Raw genomic sequence first — 5,279 nt, 5'->3', positions numbered from 1 at the left:
GCTCTCCTCGCTGCCCCGCAATTAAAGCTGCTTTCCTCTCCGCTCAGCACTCTCCCTGCTCCGTCACTCGGAGGGCGGAGCCTCGCTCACAGCAGCAGCAGCAGCAGCTTCTACCAACACTCACTGTCTCTACACTGATACTATATGTTCTTTAATATTTACAGTATTTACATGGGATGTTTGTTTCTTGGTGTGTCCAGGACAAATTATCATAGAATTATTGATAGCAGTTACATTTCTGTCATATTAAAGGTGCAACACATTTAATTCTAAACAATGGGTTATTGTAAACAATGGGTTGACTAACTGTGTCTAATATAAAGGAGCTCAAATTAACTGATATCTTTCATTTATTTGTTTTTTATTTATTTGTTTTAACCATTAACTAGTTTTTGTTGTTTTAGCTTTAACTGCCCCTTTTTGTGCCCCCTTTCAGCACATTAATGAAAGTCTTACATATCCCCACATGTCTTTCAGTTTTTCGGCTCAAACTTGCTCAAAGATGGTTTATTTTACCATGACTCTATAAGCCCTGCTTGCGAGTCTCAAATAGTCAGGCCCTCCTGCATTACAGAATAGTCTGGTTGCATGTCATTATCATTATATGCTGCTACACGGAAAAAAATATCCTGACTTGTTAGTTTTTTTCTTTAAACCAGTCATAATCAGAGCAAAGGATGCTGCTTTGAGGTTCCCTCAGAATAGTGATGGGGGACTTGTTTTGGTGGAACGTTTGCATGCAGGAGGCAAGCAGTCCAATTAAACTGGCTAATTTTGGGGGAAAAACAAAACAAAAATCTGAATTGAGTCAGAAATTTTCAATGTGAAGGTGTCTCACCTGGAGGTTGTTGTTGTTTACCGGCATGGCCATGGAAAGCTTATACCTGAGTGTGACTAGCTCAGGTCTAAATGGGCTGCTACAGCTGTTCAAGCCCCCTTCAGGAAGGAGACTCTCTTTGCGTCTGTGATTGACAGTGTAGAGCAACACAGCTGACCAAGACAGCCAATATAGACGTGACTGAGTGTGTGAGACCAAGACTTTCTGTCGCGTCTAACTTTTCCCTCTAAGAGATCATTTACATGGAAATATCCCTGAATTCACAGCACAGCACTAGACAGCTATACAAGTGTTGCTTGTTCAAGTGGCTGACAGTTTGTTAAAGTGTTTGCCACCTTCTACCACTCCCTCAAATGACCAAAAACAAATAAATAGTGCAGAATAACAGTCAATAAAAAATAAAAGACTGAAACCGTACCTCACTTTGTAAATATGATGCCCTCATTAAGGTTGTTGATTTTCCTCAGCCTGCAGTTTAAACTCAGACATCATGGAGCATCTCATGTGTGTCCTCGTGTTGCTGTGGCCTTCATGTAGCAGAGGAGCTGTGTCTAAGATTCAGGGGTCTTTGTGTGAAGGTGTTTAGAAATGTTTCTTTTGTACAAACCTCCCAGTGCTAAACCTTCACCATGCAGTAACCTGATTCTGGTGCACGTAAACAAAAACACAGGAAGAAATGTTTCACACAATTTTCAAGGCTCTGTTTTAAACCGACTTCAGTGGCAGCCAACTAGGCCAAGACGTAACAGGTTGATCAACATTTCTTAGCAAATAGTATGTAAATGTACCGACCATAACAAGCGTGCCGGTGTGCCTCTAATGATACACCAACACACAAGGAAATATGACAAACAAGACGAGACAAGTTCAGTTTAAGTCGGGATATGTCCTTTTAGTGACACTGTTCATATATTAGCTGTATTGTAGTTTGATGGATTTTTTTTTCTTTGCTAGGCTAAATTCAAAGACAGAATTGTTTACCTGTCAGTCTTTCACTGCAAACTATGCTGTTGAATACAGTGTGGATTGTTCACACTCAGTAATGGCCATGAAACAGTAATGGGAACACTGCAGGTATTGTAGTGACACAGCTTTTCCAGGACACTGAATTAGTTATTTAAAAGTCGACTGAGACTCTTTTTCAGGGATCACAGATTGTTCAAAACAAAATCAAAAACAGAATGCATTGATGATGTTTACATAAACTCAGCGAAGAAGAAAACACTTATGCAACAAAGCATAGTGAGAACTGACAAAAGTTAGGTAGGCAGCGATATTTATTAAAAAGTTTACCCACATGTCCTTGAATCATGATTACCAGAGTGTTCATTATTACATTATGTACCATCGCTAAGTAGGTTGTTGTACAAGATAAATACCCTTGACACTTGGTGAATGTAATGAATGCAATCATCGATTTGTCTGTGTAATGGTCTCAGTTGGTCGCATAACCCTACAGTAAATGCAGCCATATTAAGTAATGCATAAATAATTCAATTAAATTAAAATAATAATTGGCAAGTTAATCACAAGAGAAGAAAGAAATACCAAATCACTGAGTGAAGCTCCCAATGTGGGTCAGTTTGCTAACAACCCTTGTGGAAAAATACTTATCCTTACTCTTACTGAGGCATTCATGGTGTTAGTTTTCGTGATTTTTGACAGTCTGTCCAACTTTCCCTTGTCATCTTGTTGGTTGAGGCCCAGGAGCAACTAGATCCACTAAAACTGATAATGCACCCAGCCATAATCACAGCCCAGCAAGCATGACCAGGCTGAAAGACAGCAAATCTAAGCAACTTAAGTGTTTGCATAATTGAGAAAGCCCACAGGTGAGGGTGGTGGAGGTTGCTAAAGCAGATGAGTCCAACAAGTAAGCCTATTTAGCTAAATTGCTAAGCTACTGCCTGAATGAAAGTAAGGAACATGAGGGGGAGGGGTCACTGGACTTTAACGGTGGACAGGTGGAGCTGAATCTTCACGTCAGACGCTGAGCTTTTGAAAAACTGTCTTCAGATCACCTCCTAGTCCCCTATCATCCTTGGACTTTAATGAAAGTATTCTGTTCAGTGATACATACTACATGATAAATCCAACACTCCTTCCCCCACATGCTTTGAAGCACATGTCAGTGGGTTTCAAGTCGCTCTTCCAACAGACAAGCAGCGGGAGATTAACCTATTTCAGCCCCTCCCTCTACTTTACCTGGCTTGTCTCTCTCATCCACTCATTGTCTGTGCTTTACCATCTGCTGCTGCACGAGGAAACCGCTAATGCTCACCGACCCCCCGGGAGTGACGTTCAACACCTGAGGTCAATGAGTCCCAGGACACCTGCAACTGGCAAGAAGCACATTTGCTTCACATTGTGCTTTTGTTCAGATCAGTCACTGTTTAAAAAAAACAAAACTGCCATAATATCACCACCTTCCGGTTTATAATACAGATTAGATCAAAGTGTCACAGAGGAACATGATGGTCCATATGTGTTGATATATGGCTCCGATGTGAGGCTCCAGAGGAGAAGAAGGCAGGTAAAAAGAGTAACATGTAGGGTATACTCCTCCATAAGTTTAATCAGCAACATGATGGAATACATTTATGAGGTAAAAATCAATTAGTTTTAAAAGATGCAAAGCCATACTGAATGTAATTACAGAATCCTCCAATTTATATTCTGTATACGAGGATTAATTTTTATTCTCCAGTTCAAATCAGAATGGAGGACTGCAGTTAGTGGGTTTGACAGAGATTTGTCTTCTTTAATGTACTGACTTTACAAAAACAGTTGCAATTTTAAAACCATCATACATAGAATTTTACGACATTATATAATCTATTTAGATTTCCGTATGAAAAAGTGATCTGCTGAAAACAGGAAAACTGGAAACTTCTTTCTGCTCAGCTCAGTGTCACCAGGTCGGATCTCAAATGAGCAAATCAGCAACAATCACTGCAGTTGAACCACAGATTTTTTATTCCACACATCCTTTTTCAAACTTGTAGTCTTCAGCCACAACAGACACCGACTCAAGCAACATTACTTGAGGCACTTTATCAGACTTCACACAGCTCTGTCTGGAGACAAGGCTTTATACAACGTTTGCACGTAAGGCAGTAGTGCTCCCCAAGACCCGTAAACAGGCTTTGATGTGAAAAATCGATGGAACTCTGCTTTAAGACATCAAACATCACAAATTTTTGTGCAAACTGCACGTCGGTTGTGCAGAGTTTAATAGACTACTCTGTACATCTTCAGCTCTTTATGTCTCTTTAATTTTTATTGGTATGCAGTTACATTCAAATTTGCTCAAACTGCTGCAAAGACTAAAGAAAATACAGTGAAGGCTCATAATGTAATGAACTAATAACGTTAGAAAGCGCTGGCCCTGTCAGCCGGATGGGTGTGACTCAGTAAACCTGATCAGCTTTTCTCATTAGTGGATAATGGAGAAGGTCTCCAACTAAAGTAAATGTTCCCACCACCCACCACCATAGAAATGCACCTAAGAATAATGTTTTAATTAAAAACGCTCACCCTTTTCTATTTGCAGTGTACATTATGAAAGATGTCTTTACCTGTGTACCACTGAGGACATGTAACTGTATCCAATGATGCACACAGAAACGCAAGGACACACACATGCACTATTCATGCAGCATGCATCGCGTTCAGTCTCTGCACATTTCACTGTGAAACCCAATAAAGTTTTCACTAAGACAGTACAAATGACTCAAAGGGCTGAGGCTCAGGCGGGGTGTGTGATGTGCACGTTCATATTCTAGCACACACATACACACACACACACATACATATACACATGCACTGTTATTTCAGCTGGCAGGGATGGTGTATCTGGCAGAGTGAGAAAGAACTTCTGAATTTGGGAAAAGTATCAAGTTAGACACACTGATACCTTTTGTGTGAGACTGACACTTCGCCTCTGAACATTTACACAGTTTTACCCGTTCTTTCACAGGTAGAACGTTTAGATATTTAAATAGTAGAAATGGCTGTTTTTAGTTGTGTAAAAGTCAAGCAGGATGTGCTTTCCAGAAGAGAGACTACACTTTTCAAAGCTACACACGAGGCACTTTTTGCTCAGTTAAGAAGGAAGAGCATGTCTGTAAATGCTGGCTGTGCTCTAATCGCGATCGGCTCATGGATGTTTCACAGCAGCACGTGTGGTGTTTGTATATGAGCATGATCTCTGTAGTACAGATGATATCGTTGTGTTTTCTGATATTTAAAGAGGCAGATAAATCAGTCGTGCTGGCTTGCTTGCACGACTTCTTTTGCATATCAGTGACCTTTGATGACTTTTAGCTCGAGCTGATAAAATGCTGTCGAACCAACTAAGCCAAGCCGTGTTATCACATATGTCAAGATGCTCGACACACCCAGTTGTGCAGAGTCAACAACACTTTTCATTCAGCGTTTT

The sequence above is a fragment of the Stegastes partitus genome, unplaced genomic scaffold, assembly GCF_000690725.1.
Source record: "Stegastes partitus isolate 25-593 unplaced genomic scaffold, Stegastes_partitus-1.0.2 Scaffold1502, whole genome shotgun sequence".
NCBI classification, from domain to species: Eukaryota; Metazoa; Chordata; class Actinopteri; family Pomacentridae; genus Stegastes; species Stegastes partitus.
The sequence above is the reverse complement of the archived record's forward strand: the minus strand, read 5'-3'. Positions refer to the sequence as shown.